This window comes from Ictidomys tridecemlineatus, chromosome 5 (genome assembly GCF_052094955.1).
Source record: "Ictidomys tridecemlineatus isolate mIctTri1 chromosome 5, mIctTri1.hap1, whole genome shotgun sequence".
Classification (NCBI taxonomy): Eukaryota; Metazoa; Chordata; class Mammalia; order Rodentia; family Sciuridae; genus Ictidomys; species Ictidomys tridecemlineatus.
The window spans coordinates 116490975-116509718 of record NC_135481.1 but is presented as its reverse complement, the minus strand read 5'-3'; positions in this window follow the sequence as shown (position 1 = coordinate 116509718).

Below are 18744 nucleotides of genomic sequence, written 5' to 3'. Positions count from 1 at the left end.
GTTGCTCTGGGCCCTGTAGAGTCTGTGGTCGGGAACCCCAGGGGTTCAGACCCACCCCTGCTCTGTGCCTTGGAGGCCCACCCACTGGCCAACCCTCTGCCTACTGGCTTCAGCAGGGCGTGGTAAAGGACAGGGCCAGAGGCTGCGGTGGCAGTGGAGGACCAGCCCGCCTTCAGGCCCTGCTGAGCCGGGGGCCTCCCAGCGGCTGCTGGCCCCGGGTGCCCCTCACCCAGATCAGCGCTGGCTTCCTCTGCCTTTGTGGAGACACAGCACCCCTCTCTCTCTCCTTGGCACTCAGCACAAAGACAGGCACCCCAAGATCCCACCAGGGGCTGACCCCCCTCTCTGGTCCATTCTCAGACATGTGCAGGCAGAAAGCCTCTTTCTGGCAGCTCGGAGGGTGGGGGGATGCTTTGCGTCGCTCTCTGACCTCACAAGGCCCAGCCTCCCCAGGAGAGAGAGAGCACGGAGGAGCCAAGGCAGAGGCTGGAAAGAAGGAACCCACCGTCCGGTCCTCGAGCCCAGGGGCCCCAGGCCACACCCTAGAGGAGCCAGGACTCCACCGCTGGCCTCAGAGGACTGGGCACACATGGAAGGAGAAAGCCCAGCTTCCCCCAGGGCAGCTCTGGGCTAGAAGAAAGACCCGGCACTCACAGGGAATCAGGTGGCAGACGGCCAGCCAGGACTTAGGGAGCAGCGCCCCTGATCCAGAGCTACCTGGGGCTCTCTCCATCAGAAAAAGCCCAGTGTCCTCCTCTGCACGGGGCAGGCAGTAGATAAATTGCTGGGCAGCGTCTTGAGTCCTGCAGGTGGTTCCCATGTCCCTGGGAAGGGCACCCCACTGAGGGGCAGTGACCACAACCCAACGCTCAGCAGCTCTTCCCCAGGCCCCTTCAGCACCTTCATTCCCCAGGCCACACAGGGCCCTGGGGGCTGGAGCTGTCCAGCACTGACTCACCCTTCCGCCTGGGCACCGGCCACTCTCCCCTGCTCCCCACCCCTCTGCCCTGCCTTTGGGCCACCCACAGGAAGATGCTCTCCCATTCCCATCCCCACCTTCTCATTCACACTTGGCCATGAGGTCTGGGTTCCCAGCCATGACCCCGATGTCTCTCCCGGGCAAGTCTCCTCTTCCATCCAGCCCATGCCAGCTGACCTGGGCTCGTCCACCCCCTCAGCACCAGCCCACCAGGCTGACCCCAGGCCCCTGAACAAAGAGCCAGGCAGACTAGGAGCCCCCTCTGTAAATTCCACCCTCAAAGAGCCCAAGTGAGGTGCTGAAAGCCTGGAAGTGCCACCCCACCTCTGCTTCCATGTCCCTGGTAGGACCAGCCCATTGTATTGAATGGACTTTGATACTTCTTGTGGCAGTACATAAAGGCTATTATTAAAATGAAAGATGTCACAGTTAAGTACCCATCCTCGGTGCTCTCCTTTTTAAAGCCATCCAACGCAATTGGAACCAGGGTTCCTCATGAGCTTTCCACATTCTCTATTGACATCGTCTCATCAGAAGTTGTTTTAAGGGTTTTACTGACCTCATTTATTCCCTGGTCTGGGAAGAAGCCAGAGGCCACGGCCCCCCGCTGCAGGAAGGGGGGTGGGGGAGCCCCTCCTGCTGGTGATGGCGGTGCCAACTTCCACGCATATTTATGAGGTAAGAGCAGAGACTCGCGCCTGGCAGCTTGGATCCAGCCCCGTGCCGTATCCACCTTATTTGCAGGATTAGAAGACATTAATTCCTGGAATTGTTCTCTGGAGTGTAAGTGACAACAGCTGTAGCGATCTGCTCACTGTCTTTCCACATGGGCTCCCCGTACAGGGGACGCGTGAACATACATAGTCAAATGGGCTGTAGCCAAGACAGACCTGCCACCCGCCGACATTTCAGATGGACAGTCCCCAGAGCGACCCCAACTCTCTGGTCCATTTCTCAGACAGGTGCAGGCAGAGAGAGTCTTTCCAGGAGCTCTGAGGGTGGGGGGATGCTTTGCGTCACTCTCTGACCCCACCGGGTTGGCATCCCGCACCTGACCTCACCAGGCCAAGCCTGCTATAGACCTGCACCTGAGTTCACCCAGCCTCAGGCTGCTTCTCCAGAGTGAGGACTGGATTGGTTGTCTCAAGGGACTTCTCTGGCCCTTAACATGCCGACAAACTTGAACACAAACAAAAATCTCCTCTATCCTCAGTACAAAGCTTTGCTAAAATGCAGGGCCAAGTTGTCTGAAATGAATTCAAAATTTCTACTAACATAGCAATTGTAAATGAGTGTTGCATTTAAATAATAATGTCTAGATTTTTGATTAAAGAGATTGAAAGAACAGAACAAAAATGGTTTATGGTCTCAACATTCAGATAACCAGTTAGATATAATACAGGTGTAGTGATGGGTGGAGGGATGGATGATCCGGGAATATGGTGCACTTGTCTTAAAATATTCAAATAGTCCAGAGAGGAATTAAATGAAATGCAGAAATCTCTCTGCAACCCCCTCAAACCTGACTTCTTGTGTCTCCCAAAAGCTGCACTTTGCTAGCAGTTCCATGTGTATCTCACCAAGAAAACAAAATGTTCCACACTGATACCAGCCTCTTCACTAACATATGCTAACTCCAAAGGGAAACATAATATATTTGGCTTTCTGCAAAATTTTTTAAACATACAGAAAATAATATAACAGACATCCATGTATGTACCATCCAGATTCAGGATATGTTTGCCTATTTTATCTGCTTCAGATCCAAGAAGAAGGAAGGAAGAGAAGGGAGAGAGGAAGGGGAAAAGAAGGAAGGAAAGAAGGAGGGAAGGAAGGAAAGAGGGAAGGAAGGAATTTAAAATTTCTACTAACGTAGCAATTATAAATGACTATTGCATTTAAAAATGTTCACATCAGAGATACCAGTAAAAACTCCCAAGTTTCAACCTGTTCCTTCCCCCTGAAGTGCCTGCTGTCTTGAAGTTCAGTGTATATTTTTCACATACATTTTAATAATCATACTACATGGGTCTATATGAATGCACAATATATTGTGGGTTAGTGTGCATTTAATATTGAATAAGTAGAACAATATCAACTGTGTCTTCCTATGATTTGCTTTGCTTGATATACATATTCATAATCATCTATCCATACTGATGTAGGTTCAGCTAAGGTATTGTCTTAGCTATGACAAAAATACCATAGATTGAGGGGCCTAAGCAACAGTCATCTCTTATAGTTCTGGAGGGTGAAGTCCTAGGTGAAGATGTCTAGTGACTCGGGTGTTTGGTGATACAGGGTCCAGGGGGGGCCTGTTTCCTGGTCCAGAGAAGACATCCTCTGGCTGAGTTCTCCATGGCGGGAGGGCAGGAGAGCTCTCTAAAGGCTCCAATATCCTTCTCCACTGTCCCACCCTCATGCACTTTTCACCTGCCAAAGACCCCCTCTTCCTATCACCACCACATCGGAGGATAGGATTTCAACAAATGCTAAAGGGCGCAAACATTCAGTCCACAATAGATACTCATTTCAATTGCTTCATGATATCCCAATGTATGACTAAACCATGGCTAGTTAACTCATTCCATTCCTTCACTGATTGAAAATTAGGATGTTTCCTCGGTTTTTTGCTGTTGTTGTTTTGCTTTGTTTTGTTTTTGTTTGTATGTTTGATTGATTGATTGATTGATTCTTTTGGTTTTGTTTTTTTTAAATCCAAACACAATAATAATTGTTAAAATTTACTGCATCTGCATCTATCTCACTTTTTAACCATCTGTAGAGATTATATGCAAAGAGTAAACCATAATTTATTTGACCAATCCCCTGTTTATTGTTGATCAGGTAGTTTTAAGGATTGTGTTCTTATAAACAATGATCTAAGAAATATCCTTACATCAATTTCTTGGCATATTTCTGAGAATACATCTTTAGGGCAAATTTATAATATTAAAATAGTTTAATCAATGAACATGCACATTAAAACTAGATAGTTCTAACAAAATCATCCCCTGAAAAGTCTGAAGCAAATCATGTTCCTACCAACAATGTAAATGAGGGTCTCTTACCTCACAACGTGAACAATGCTATGTAATTATGTCAACATGACAGATAAAATATTATCCCAAATGACTTCTAAATCATATCCAGTTTCTCAATTTTATTCCTTATTGGTACACTAGAGAAGAGTTATGACAATATGTTTCTTCAGACAATTATGGGTATCTTGTTTTGCAGATCTCATGTTTTAGGACCACTTTAAGTAAGTAAGAATCCAAACTGGGAGTAGGATTGTTCTGCCTACTCCTGGAAGGGTTGGCTCCAACTGGCACCATGGATGTGGATGAGAAATTAATGGATGGGTGGATGGGTGGATGGGTGGATGGATGGATGGATGGATGGATGAATGGATGGATGGGTAGATGGATGGACGGATGGATGGATGGACGGATGGATAGATGGATGGGTAGGTGGATGAATGGATGAGTGGATGAACGGATGAGTGGATAGATAATAAATGTGTACATGTGTAAAAGAAAATATAGCTGTTGTGGACTAAGCAGGCCAGAAGTGCAGCCTTAAGAAATCACTCCCTTAAATCTTGTTCAAGCCTGGGAGAAAGTGTATAACCTCCACTAAGGAGTCAGCTCCTCAATGTTACTAACTCAGGAATTGCAAGGGTGATTAGCTGCCTATGGTTTCCACCAAAATCCCTGTTTGGATTCTTACTCGCTTGCTGGAACATGGGGTAGGTTGCTCCAAGAGTAGAACTGTCAGGGATAGAAAAGAGAACTCTACCAATTGCATCTCCCAGTTTTGAAATGATTCTGGGAAAATGTTATTTTGTCAGCTAAAAGCATTTAGAGAAAAAGTTTCTGTTTCCCTATACTTTCTTTTTGCTTCCTTGTGGTTCTACCTCAGCTTATGGGTCAACTTTAAAGTCACTTAAAGTAGATGCCATTCCAGATGGGGCTCAGGGTACAACCAGATGGACACATCTGGGCAAAATCCATCCAGCAGACGTCCCCAGGGAGCTTCAGGGCTCCACTGCTACACGGGCTCCGGGGATCTGGCCACAGGTACATCTCTAGATGACAGGTTGTTGGAGGAGCTCGAAACACAAACCCTTCCTCCACTTGTGGTCTTCAGCCTGTTTCCACGGCAAGGGGCAGAATCCCAACTCAACTTGTTCAGAGACGAGTGTGTTAGTCAGATTCATCACCATAACTGTAACACCAGGCAAGAACAACTCAGAGGAGGACATTTTTATCTTGGCTCATGGTTTCAGGGGTTCAGTTCATGATCAGCTAAGTCCAAGGCGGAAATATCACAGTGGAAGGGTAAGGTGGGGGAATTATCATCAGCTCTCAGAAGCCAGGAAAGCGGAGAGGGACCAGAGAGAAGATAGACTCTTCCAGAACATACCGCCAGTGACCTAACTCCTCCAACTAGGTCCTGCCTTCCAGTAGTCCGCCTAGCTATCAATGAATTAATCAAATGGATTAATCCACTTATGAGGCCAAAGCCCTCATGATCCAATCATTTCCTGAAAGCCCCACCTCTGAACCTTGCTGCATGGGGGACCAGGTTTTCAACAACATGAACTTGGGCGTCATTCCAGATTCAAACTGTGCAAGAGGCAGTGGATTGATTCACAGAACGGAGGTGCCCATGCCTGATTGGACCCAGTGGCTCAAAACCATGTCCCAGGATCTTCCATGCTAGTTCTTGCTCTCTTCCCTGCCTCTCTTCCCATGCCAGCTTTATTTTTCCCCTCTGGAAAAACAGCTCATGTCAGATTCCAACCAATAAAAAACTAAAGATTACAACACGGAGGAGCAAGTAAAAGGCCTGCAAAGTGCTCCCGTTTACCAAGACTATTCCTAAACCAACGACTGTATCTAGGTGGACAGGTACCTCCATTAGCCCCCAGAAGGTCAACTTCCAAGAATCCAGACAGATGAGGGTGGAAGACTGAGATTTCCAGGCCCAGAAAGTCGACACTGAGTTGGGATATAATTCTCTATAAAGAGCCAAAGGAAGGAAAATGGGAAATGTAGTTGGGATGACCAAAAAGAAAGAAAGGAAGAGAGAGAGAAACTACCACCAATAGCCATCTTATGCTGGTGCCATCCAATTGAAATTGGGGAGGTGAGACTTTCACCCCAAAGAGGAGAAAAAAATCTTACCGACACTGTTCAGAAATGCAGGGCCACGGAATGACTTTGAGCGGGTTTTCTTGATTATTCTTCAGTTCTCTACAACAAAGGTATCCTGACTGCTGAACCAAGTGGGTGGCTCCCCTGTCCATTGGGATTCCATCTTATGGTCCTATCTTCACTCATTGCTCATTGACTCCCTGTTGGGACCCTGGGGTATAGAGACCCAGGAGACTTCTGCCCTCAGGGGCTCGCTTCTTGCACAGGACATGGGTATAAGACCAGGAAACGACAGCACATGCGTTTCCACCAGCTTTTTATCTCTGTGACGACATTTGGCTCACACTTTCAGAGGTTTCAGCCCCTGGTTGGCCAGCTGTGTCCCTTTTAGGCCTGTGATGAGGCAGACACATCACCGTGGGGCGAACATGGAGGAGGAAAAATGCTCACCCCCTAGCATCTGGGAAGCAGAAAGAAGGGGTAAGGGGATGAGGACGAGGTAAGGATGTGCCCATAAGGGTCCACTTCATTCAACGAGGTGCCGCATCCTGTAGTTTCCACCACCTACCAATAGATAGTCCATCCACCTATGAAACCCGCAGTGGGTTGATCCATTGATGAGGTCAGGACCCTCATGATTCATTCACTTCCCAAAAGTCCCACCTCTGAATATTGCTGCGTTGGCAAGCAAGCCTTCAGCCCAGGAGCCTTTGGGGCACATTCCAGATCTAACAGAACAGTTTCTCCCTAGGCCCTAAAGGCTCTTGCCCATCCCAAAATGCAGAAAGCCTTCAGTCCATCTCCAAGTGCCACCACAGTCTTCATTAGTTGTGGCATTTCTCAAAAGTCCAAGTCCTCTGGGACTCAAGGCATAGGCCCTGTAAACGCAGAAAACAAGTTCCATACTTCCAAAACACAATGACAGGACAGGCATAGGGTAAACGTTCCCACTTCGAAAGGGAGGAATAGGGGCAGGGAAAGGAAGGATCGTGCCAAAGTGTTAGGGTTTAAATGTGAGGCATCCCCCGGAAGCCCACGTGCGAGGCAATGCAAGGATTTTCAGAGATTGGGTGATTCGATTATGAGAGCTGTGAACAAATCAGTGGATTAATCCACTGTACAGATTAACTGGGTGGTAACTGCAGGCAGGTAAGAGTATGGCCAAAAGAAATAGTCACTGGAGTGTGTCTTCAGGTTTACATTTTGTGTCTGATGAGCAGAACTCTCTCTGCTCCCTGGTGGCCGTGTCCTGAGCTGCTTTCCTCTAGCACAGCCTTCCTTCATGGTGGGCTGCCTCACTTTGGGCCCAAAGCTACGGAGTCGGCCAACAGACTGAACCTCTGAAACTGTGAGCCCAAATTAAATTTTCTCTCCTCTTGTCAGACCTTTTGGTCACAGTGACATAAAACTGTCTCAAACCAAGCAAGACTGAAGCCCAGCAGGACAAACATTTAATCTTATACCTCCATATGCAGTGTCCAGGGCAAAATGTGGTGGCAAAATGTAAGCTCCAAAGAGCTTGGGTGGCCACCCTTTAACCTTGGAGGCTAAAGCCCGCACAGCCTCTCTCTTGGGCTGGCTGTGTCCACTGTAGGCAGGCTTCCTCTGCAGACGGTCCACATTCCTGGCATCTCTACCTTCCTGGGGTCTCTACTGCGGCTTCTGCTTCACTCTCACAACTTCACGCATCATCCTCTCCAGAGCTGCCTGCAGGGATCCTGACTCTGCCTCCCAGGATTTCCTTTGAAATCCCAGTGGAAGTCTATGGCCATACCACCCTGAACTCAGCCGATCTCATCTGAAACCTCAGTGGAAGCCTCCACAACCCTGTAACCCTTGCATTCTTCATGTCTGAAAAATGAGCACAGTGTAGATGATGCAAATATCTGCCTCCAGGAAGAGCAACAGTTGGGCCCTCTTGGACAAGACTGCAGTGGCGTCTAAACACCTGGGCAGCTGAACACAGTGAACAAATATTGAGGAAGCAACGTCCTGAGTGGCCACGTGGGAACAGGGCGACCTTGTACTCCCTTCTCAAAGCAAAGTCTTTCAAACGGTTTTCAGCCTCACACCCTTGATTCTCTGATGGCTGAGTTCTTGCTGAGTCTTGAGAAGCCCTCAGGGGCATCTTTCTTATCATGTCGATGCAAAGAACTTTGTTTCTCGTTAATGGCATTAATCTCTTCAACAACCACACCTTCACTTCCCCCAATTTCACATGCACTTTTCTGGCCAGACTTTGAGTTTTTTAAATCTTTATACTCTGCTTCTTGCTCCCTGTTCTCATTATAAACCTGACTAAAACCTGCCAGTAATATCTATGCCACAATCTGAATGCTGTGCTGCCTCCAGATTTCCCCCACCAGATTAATTAGTCCATCACCTTTAAACTCAGCCTCACACAAAAAAAGCCTCGAGGCATGGACAAAATGTAAACAAGTTCTTTGTGAAAATTCAATACATTTGACCTCAAGTCTAGTTCTAAATAGATTCCCATCAGAGACCTCATAAGCACAGTCTTTAGTGTCTGCATTCCTATCAGCATTCCGGTCTTCTGAGCTCCCACCAGGATTGTCCATTCAGCTCTGCTTACAAAATTCTAGGCCTTCTCCAGCCTGCATCTCCAAACTTTTCCAAAATCCTCCGCCCTTTTCCAGAGTCTTCTAAACAACTTGGTCAAGTGTAGTCACAGCAACAACCCCACTCCTGGCACCAGTTTTCTGTTAGGTTTCTGTCATGGTGAACAAATTCCTAGTTAGGTTTTGTCACTGTGACAAAATACCTATGAAAAATAACTTAAAGCAGGAAACATTTATTTTAGCTAATGGTTTCAGAGGTTTCAGCCCTGGTCGACCATGTCCATTGCTTTTAGTCTTGTGGTGAGGCAGCAACATGGCAGTGGGGAGATCATAAAGGATAAAGATCATTATAGCTGGGAAGCAAAGAGAGAGAGGAAAGGGCCAGAACAAGACACAGTCCCCCAGGGCATGCCCTCAAAGACCCACTCCCTTCAACCAGCTCCTGCCTCCTGAAGTTCCCACACTTCCCAACAGTCCCTGCAGCTATGACCCCCCCACCCCAGTGGGCTAATCCATTGATGAGGTCAGAGCTCTCGATATGGCTGCACTGGGGAGCCAAATCTTCAACACAGGAGCCTTTGGGGAACATTCCAGATCCAAACTGTGACCAATGCCTGTGCTACACTAATGTCCTTTATAAAAGGTGTCACGACATCAGTAAAGGGAACACTTGATTTTTCTTGGAAGGACGAGGCATGGTCCATTGAAAGACTTGAAACAAAGAGGGCGTTGGTCTGGGCCTGTGAGGTAGGCATTTCACAGGCTGAGACACAAGAGGAGAGCATTTCAGAAGAAAGACAGGCTCAAACCAATGTCTGAAGACAGGGCTCAGGTGTCTGTTGCTTCTAGCAAGGTGACCCTTCCTATCAGGTGTGGGTGACGCTCCAGAGAAGCTTGGGGACATTGGAAATGTGAACACCCCTGAGGACCTTAGGGCCATGATGACACCAAAAACAACGCGTCCCTGACAGAGGGGGCTCCAGAGCACTGGGTACAACATGGAAGCGGCCGGCTCTGGTGGGCCTCCAAATGCCCAAGGCAGGGGGAGGGTGACCCAGGGCAGGGGAGGGCGAGCTGGATACTGACCGCCCCAGAGCTCCCCCTGCTGGTGGTCTGAGGCCTCACCTCCAGCCCACTGTGTCAGCTGCTCAGGACTTGGGCACCACCTGCCAGGTGCACAAGCAGGGGACCAGAGCCCTGCAATGCCCCGACTTGGCCTCTGGCCACTCCAAGCCCCTCTCCTGCCACCGCCCCTCACTATGCTTGCCCCATTTCCACCCCAGCCCAGTCCCTGCCTCAGGCCTCTGCATGCACCTTGGGTGTTCCCAGAGAGCGACCTGGCTGGACGCCTCCCATTTCGGAGCTTAGCCAAACTCATTCTCTCAGAGCCTTGGCCACTTCACACCAAGGGCTTCTTCCTTCGATGGTCACTTTCTCATGATTCTGATTCATCTTCAGCCAAAAGTCTCCCATGTATTCACATCCCTGACTCACTTGGCAGTGTTCACTGAGCACCTGCTACGTGCTGGGCACTGTGCTGGTGCAGGGGTATGATGATCTGCCTGACAAAGTCACCACCCTCAGAGGGCTTCCATGGGGCTGGTGAGCACAATTTAACCATATAAATAATATACCATCCAGGAAGCAAAGTGCTACCAAGGAAGAATTCAGAGCTGGGAGATCAGGACTAACAAAGGCTGCTATTGTTTTTTTAAGTCAACAGGGAAAATGTGTCTGAGATGGTGACTTCACAATAGAGATGTGGATGAGGCAAGGAAGCAACCAAATACATGGGGAAGTGCTTTCCTTGCAGGGGCATCATCAGTGCAAAGGCCCTGAGGCAGACTGCATTTGGTGGAGTCCAGCAAACAGCAAGTGCCAGGAGGATTCAACGAGTAGAGGAAGAACTAAAGGTCAGGTGGGGGCCTCGTAGTCCATGGTCAGGACCTTGACTGGTCCAAGCATGATGGAAAGCCTTTCCCACTCCATCAGGGCCAAGGTCCCTACCCTGCTGGAATTCAGTTCCAGGGGAGTGAACCTTCATGGACCTCCATGTCCCCAGTCCAGGCAGCCTCTGGCCATCACACTCCTGCAGCTCCCTTCCCCACTCCACACACAGTGAGCCCTGACGTGACAGTCTCAGCATTTACGTCACAGTTTGACCTGCTGAACCAAGCCTTCCTTTCCTTGTGACATTCAAGATGCCAAAGAACATTCCAGGCCTCAGGCAGGCGAGAGAGGGACTCCAGCTCAATCAGCAGGTGGGTTCCCTGGGTCCATGGGAAGCAGCTGCTTCTCTCCAGACAGACAAACAGGAACCAAGTCATCACATGCAGCCCGGTCCTCGGAGCCCACTCCTTCAGCGGAGCACAGAGGGCACCCTCACTGTGGCTTCTTGGACCCCTGTCCTTCAAGGTCCTCCCACCAGGAGCTGCAAGAGCGGATGGTCTGGCGGTCTCTGACAGATTCTGTAAGCGTGACCCCCCGCCGTTGGCACCCAACGACACTGGCTCTTAGTAAACGTGACGGGGCATGGCCCTGCGTCTCCGCAGCCCTGTGAATGTGGCACCGAGCTGGAGAGTGGGACGTGGGGGGGGCGGGGAACCAGAGGCAGCACAAGAGCATTTTCCAGCCAATCAAAACCAAATTACACCTGCGCCACGTAATTGGAGTTTAATGAGTAGTTTTATGTTTTGCTAATCAAATCACCATATTGATGGGGTTGATCAGCAGAAATACAATGTTAATTACTAAGGAATGATAAAAAAGTCATGCAACTCCCAATGCAACGTCCCCACTATGCACGGAAAGGCCCCGAGTGGACGGCCGGGGAGCTGGTCATTTTTCCTTTGAATGAGTCTAGCGGCCGCCAGGCCTGGGGGCTGTGGGCAGGCAGTGTTTATTTGCCGTTTTCAATTCCACATGGTTCAAGGGCTGGAGGGCGTCCGAGGGTGCTGATGGGGACCATTCAAACATGAGCAAACTCCATCCCTGGGCTTTCATGCGAGGACACGATGCCATGTGTTTTGAGGACCTCGTGTAAAGTCTCTTCTTGGTATGAATGGTGGAGAGAGCCGTCAGCAGGAGTGACTCCGACTCAAAAATCAAACAGATTTTAAGTCAGTGACATTGGCACTTTCCACGGCAGATCGGAGCAACAGAGAAGGACTGAGTAGGGGCCCACGGCTGCTAAGAGCTTTGGAGGTTCGTGCTTCACAGGACAGAGAGGGCCCCTGGTGCTGGCCTCCCTCTGGCCCGTCCACACCACACGCCTGCTAACTCGACCCGGAAACACTCACAGGTAAAAGGAAGCTCCCAACTGCACCTTCTATCCCGCTTCCCACTGGACCACAAGGACGTGGGTCTCTTCCAAGTTTAGGAAGGACGGAGGGGACAGTACCATTAACAGTGAAACGGAGGGAAAGGAAACAGGTGGCTGGCTACTGGTGGGATTAATTAATTGAATAATTAAGTGCAGCTGACTAAACTTCTCAGATCTTGTCTCTCTCTGAACACCTGGAAACATTCTTCTCCAGTTTTCTGCAAGAAACTTGACGGTGTCAATAAGAGCACATGACCCTGGGGGCCAGCCAGCCCCATGGTGTTGGGCTCTCCTGGACGCACCTGGCCATGGCTGGCTCTGCCCTTTCTTCCTCCACGAGGGATTTCAGGACCAGAAGGGACCTCAGAGATCACCGGACCTATACTTCCATGCCAGGGAAACTGCCAAGGGGCACAGGGCTTCGCACTGACACAGCGGGTCACGTGGGTTACGTCATTTACCTGTCAGTACCCCGAGCGCTAGGTTGTTGTGGGGCTCATTCTAGTGCTGAGGAGACTAAGGCTCCAAGTTAGGTGATGTCCCAGGATGACTATGATTGACAGCAGGTCATCGTATATCTCAAAATAGCCAGCAGAGAAGATTTTGAATGTCTTCATCTCAAGGAAATGGCGTTTGAGGGGACGGATGTGCCAATTACTCTGACCGGGTCATTGCACAGTGACGGTGCACGGAGATGCCACACTCCACCATAAAGATAGACCATGAGTGTGTGCCGATCAAAAATCAAGACTGCAGTTCAAGGGAAGGCAGGTGACCCAATCTGAGGTCCTGTAGTTGGTGAGCGGTGGTCAGCGCCTGGTTCCAGCTGATCGTCGCTCTAATGGAGAGTTTCATGTTGTACCAGAACTTAGGGTGTCATCTGTCACTGAACAGAATACATCCCGTTTGACCCTCAGCATTTGACCCTCCGTCACCTGGTGGCCAGCCGTCGATCCCACTGCCCACCCGGGGAATCCCTCTTCCCATCCACAAGCCCTCAATGGGCACTACGTGAGCCCCTGACTCTCCCACTCCATGGCTCTGTCTCCCCCGACCCTGTCCTTGGAGTGCCCTTCCCAGGATCTCTGTCCCTTCTGGGCCAGACCTCGCATGTCCTCCTGAAGGCCTGGAGACTGTCCTGTCGGATGTCAGACCTCGCCTCTCCGCGTTCTCAAAGCTGCCAGGTGTCATTCACGCCTGGACTGTATACCCAGGTCCTCATGACCATCCTCTTCCCCGACTGCACCCCCCAGGAAGCTGGGGACCCATCACAGCGTGGGACACAGAGTGGGCACTCAGAGAAAGACGTGTGCAATGAGCCGAGAGACAACGAAGGGGGGATAATGAATGAGTGTGTGACCGAGTGAACGAGTGAGGGGTTCATGGACGTAGACCCCAGGCAGAGCTCCGCGCCAGCACTTTACCTGTGGGGCACCTGCTTCTGAGGCTGTGGAAGGAGAGGGAGGAGACAAGGCAAATAAAGCAGATTCCAAAGCCGGACACATGGTAGATGCCTAAGAAATGACAGGCACATGGTGACCGCCATCGTTTCCACTTACCGTTTGCGCCCCGTTGTCTGGATGACATACTCACAACACTTGTTCACCCTGGTTTTGTCTCCACTTTACAGATGAGGAAATCAAAGCTCAGAGGAGGCCAAGCCACGTGTCGAATGTCACACAGCCGGCAAGTGACGGAGCTGAGACGTGAGAGGGAACTCAAAGCCAGATCTGCCTGCCAACTGCAAGCCACAGGTGGCTCTGAGGCTCAGGACGGTGCCTGTCCCTTCTCCCCAGCTCCAGACCCCGTGACAAGCAAGTCAGGCCCTGAGAGTGTTCCCCAGGACACACAGGAGAGACCCATGGGCAGTGTGGGCACAGGTGGGCCACAGGGCCCTCGTCACTCTTGGCCACCAACCAGAACAGCTGCTCTTGGATGATGGCGTCGAGAGAATTCAAGGACGGAAGAGAGGTCAGGAAATCCTGGGGCTCTTGTTTTCCAAAGGAGGAGACTGAGGATGAAGACGGTCAGCAAACCAGCCGGGGGCCAGACCAGAGCTCAGTCCCCGGCTGCCCAGGCCAGTGCTTTTCTCTGTTCCACAAATGAGACTCTGTCCCCAGATACACGGCTCCCTGGAGCTTTTGAAGCTCCTTGGCAGCAGGGACTAGAACACAGTTTGTTCCAGAGTCAGTATTTTCCCTTCCCAGCTGCTCCGTGGATCCCTGAACACTCGGGGGAGGGAACCTCAGCAGAGATCCAGCTCTGCCCAGACCTCAGTCCCCTCCACCCTGAGGGTGACAAGCCTCTCGTGCAGTGATCTCAGTCTCACCTCGACTGTGGACCCTCTTCTTTAAAGAACTTTGTTTTCCACGATGAGGGATGAAACCCAGGGCCTCGCACATGCAAATCCCAACAATCCGTCCAGTTTGTAAGCAGGAGGTGAACATCTGGTCCTGTCCGACACCCCCACTGCCAGCTCCACAAGTGCCTCTGAGTGGCCCCGTGGGCACAGCTGGAACACCTCTCACCTCGTCCACCCCGGCCCTGGATGCCAACCACCAGGACCATGACCACAGGTGAAAGGTCCGTCACTGATCCCGTGCTCCAATGCAATAAAGCTGCCCTCCACATGTCACTAAGGGACCCCAGACCCTTCCCTCATGTGGCTCCACCAAGGATCAGATGTTCAACTCCTGCTTACAGATTGGCTGGATTTTGGTATGCCTTGCCTTCTTGGGGCATCCATCTCCTGTGGTCCCCTCTTCCCTGTCTAGACACCAGATGGAAGAGGGGATCTGCAGACAATTCCTTTTCCAGGAGGAGTCTGTTACTGACCAGACCCTGAATTGGCTATTCATTCCCCATGTATACCTCAGAGGGGTGTAAGGAAGGGCCCTAGATTCACAGCTCATGGCACCAGACAGCTGGCAGGGGTGCGGGGGGGAGAAGTATCCAATACAGAGGGGAAAACATGAAACTATTCTGTATTCACCCTCCCTCCCACCTTCCAGTCTTACACCATTGCCTCCGGTTGGCCAGCTCCATCTGGAGCCCAGAGGGCAGGTGACCCTGAGAAATATCACTTCCTAAAATGTAGTGCAGAGAACGGCAGGGAATGGACCTCAGAGCAAACCAGCATGTGGGTGGATATTTTGTCTGATTTTTTTTTTTTAATCTCCAGGATCTGAATATACCTAGCACACAGTAGGTGGTCATTCAGTGATTTTTGTGGGGGTAGAAATAGAGCACACTATGTATCTTGTGTCTTGCAATTTTTCTGTGGTTGAAATCTTCTTATGTTAACTATTACTGACCCCCGCGGTCCCCACATTCGAGCATTCACACCCTGTGTCATCCCCAGGGCCTGAGTGGGGAGGGAACCTGTGACTGTCTTCAAACCCAGGGTGTTGGGATGCTGCACCTGCAAGGTGTTAGGTTAGTTGAGACTCTAGCAGACCCAGACTAAGATGACCCACACATCTTGATGAACGAGGCAACCACGGCCGAGGGCTTTAGCTTCCCCTTCCAGTGGCTGAGAGCAGCCCCTTGGATCTGACAGAAGTCTCCAGCAGCAGCCTGAAGAAACAAGAGCTGAAAGTCCCACAGCAAAGAACTGGTTTCCACCAACAATCAGCAGAAGCTTTGGAGCAGGCCCTTCCCCGGTTGAGCCTTCACATGAGAACACAGTTGGGTCACTACCTGGACAGTAGCTGTTCCCAGACACCTGCCCCCTACAGTATGAGATGTGTGCTTACACTGCATAACCCAGGCCCCACCGTCCTGCTCCTGGGCAGATAACTAACAGCTCTCCTTGCCAGAGCTGTGGCCAGCTGCCTGAGATGGAGCCAAACCAATGCAAACAGAAGTTCCAGCACCAGTGCAAGACCCGTGTCAGGCCATCACCTGTGTGCTCCTTCCATCTCTGAGCACCTCGAGGAGGCAGAGCCCAGGGGGAGGAGCCAGCTGCCTGCTCACTGCAGGGGAGCTACACAAACCATCCTCTCAGCCCTCCCTGACCTGGAAACAGACCTCCACTGTGAGAACCACCAAGATTTGGGAGTTCACCAGTTGCAGCTGATGCTTTTCCCCAAACTAATCCATAAAGGATGCTAAGTAACTGAACCGAGCACTCGGGCGGCACTAGGCACTGTGCTGAGCACTTGGGCAGATGACCTCCTACAAGCATCTGGTCAAACTTGCAATGCAGCTTTGATCCTCGACTTAGAGTTCAGAAAATGGAGTTTCTGGGAGGCTAAAGAAGCTGCCCCTCATAAGACACATAACTAATGCAGACGGGATTGGAAGAGGGCCGACCCAAAGCCAAGGGGGCATCTGGAAGGAACTTGATGGGAAGGAGAGACACTGGGAGCTCTGGAACATGAGCGTGAGAAACATCCCACCTGATCAAGAAGACTGCGAAGGGTCCAGGAGCAGGGGGCCTGTGAGGTGGTCTCTAACGAGGGGCAGGACTGGAGCTGACTAAAGGGACCTCCTGGGTGCATGGAGAGAGGTGGGAAAGCACAGGACCCAGAGGGAAGGGAGGGATGGTCGCCCAGGGCGCCAGGGACGTGTGTGCAACGGGAGATAAGGAGGTATCAGTGCTAGAGGTAGAGTTCGCATTTAAATCACGGAGGATCTTGGGTTGCCAAAAATAAGGGAATAATGAAGGAATTCGTACTCACAATATCAGAGGTTTCTAAATAGAGGAGTTACATAATCGTAGCTGTACATCAGACGCCCAATTTAGCATACCCCTTATGTAAGCACAAATACGCTCTTCTAATGCTTCTATCAGTGAAAATAATTATACGTAGTCGTCTTCCTTATAGTTAGAGAGACTTCCCAAAAGTGTTGCACAGGAACTGATGAGATACCTTTCCCGAACACGCAGAAGGGTTGGTCTCACTGAATGATCGTAACACCTGCCCAGGATTTGTTGGTGGCAAAGCTGTGTCTACAAGCACACACGTGTGAATGCGTAACTATGTGTGCAACATGAAATGCACACGCAGCCTGCAGACTTTGTCCAGGCCAGGGCAACCCCACCACACGCCCAGGACAGATGCTGACAGCTGGGCTTCCCGGAACACTACCTGTGTCTTTACACTTCACACCAAGGCAGTGACTGCCTTGCATTTTGAATCCCCACCATTTCTCCAGATTTCCCTTTTACAAACAAAAGAACCGTTAGCGCATCCATGACCACAATGAACAGCCGGCAACTTCAGGCCTTGAGAGGAGAAGATGGAAAGGGCTGCAGCCTACTGAGCTCCACCCGGTTCCCCGGGCACGCGGAGCCCCGGCACGGCCCTTCGAGGATGGAGCCGCCCAAGAGAGCTTCTCATGAGAGGAAGAGGGGCCACTCCTGTGCGTGGTGACAGGAGAACGTGCCCATGGCTGTGGCAGTCTGTTCCAGGCTGCTGCAGGGACAATACCAGAGGCTGGCCCAACACAGGGCTAGACCTCTTCAAGATGCAAATCCTCTGCCCCTCGGCCTCCTCCCTCCCAGCTCCTCTGCCCAAGCTCAGCCCCCAGGCAGAGAGAAGGGCCTGGAGCTGGGCCCAAGAAGGCCATATGGCACAGCAAAAGGAACACAGTCTGTGAGCCTGGGTATCTGGGTTCAGATCCTGCTCCACACTCCCTGGGCTTGAATAGGTGATGCACCCTCTATGAACATTAGAGAAAAATGGTCGAATTAAAAGAGACTGGTAATTTACTAAACGCCTGGCACATAGAAGGCTCTTGGTAAATAATCACTGCCAGGGTCCATGGTTCCTTTCCTTAGTGAAAATTGCAAGTTTCCATAAAATTGCTGGGATATTAGGGATTTGGGGCAGGTGTCTTAGGAGCCAGGAATCCTGGGAATATATGATCTGTCCTGATAATATTTTTGTTTTGTTTTGTTTTGTTACCAGGGATTCAACTCAGGGACACTCAGCCCTGAGCCGCATCCCCAGCCCTGTTTTGTGTTTTATTTAGACACAGGGTCTCACTGAGTTGCTTAGGGCCTCGCTAAGTTGCTGAGGCTGGCTTTGAACTCGCGATCCTCCTGACTCAGCCTCCTAAGCAGCTGGGATTACAGACGTGTGCCCCCACGCCTGGCTTGTCCTGATAATTTAGACCCAAGGTGCTGAGCATGGGGATTATTTCAAGCCTGGCGCTGGCAACCGGTACTCCAGCATTTCCGCCCCATTGTGTTCCAGCTGCAAATCTGATCAGAAATCTCCTGTGCCTTCATTTGGGTCGTTAAGGAAAGCGCACTGACCGGAGCCCTCCCTGCATGGTGACGTGGTCTGGGTGCAGTCACTGACTTATCAGCCACCCCCAACACCTCCTCACATTTTGCCCCCACCTACTCATTGCTGTTGCTGGGAACTCGAATGTCTCCCAAAGGCCCAGCTGTCAAAGGTTGGTCCTAGGGTGTCACTGGAAGGTGGTGAGACCTTTAAGAGGTGGGGCCTAGCGGAAGGAAGTTAGGTCATTGGGCACGCGCCCTTAAAGGGGATTGTGGGACTCCAGTCTATGAGCAGTTTTGTTCTGCCACATGCTTCCGCTACAGTGTGCTGCCTCATCACAGGCCTAAAGCAAAGGTAGAGCCAATGGATTGGGAACTAGAATGTGAGCCAAAATAAATCTTTACCCTTTATAAGTTGTGTATCTCAGGTATTTTGTCATAGTTCAGGAGTCTGATTAACACACTCG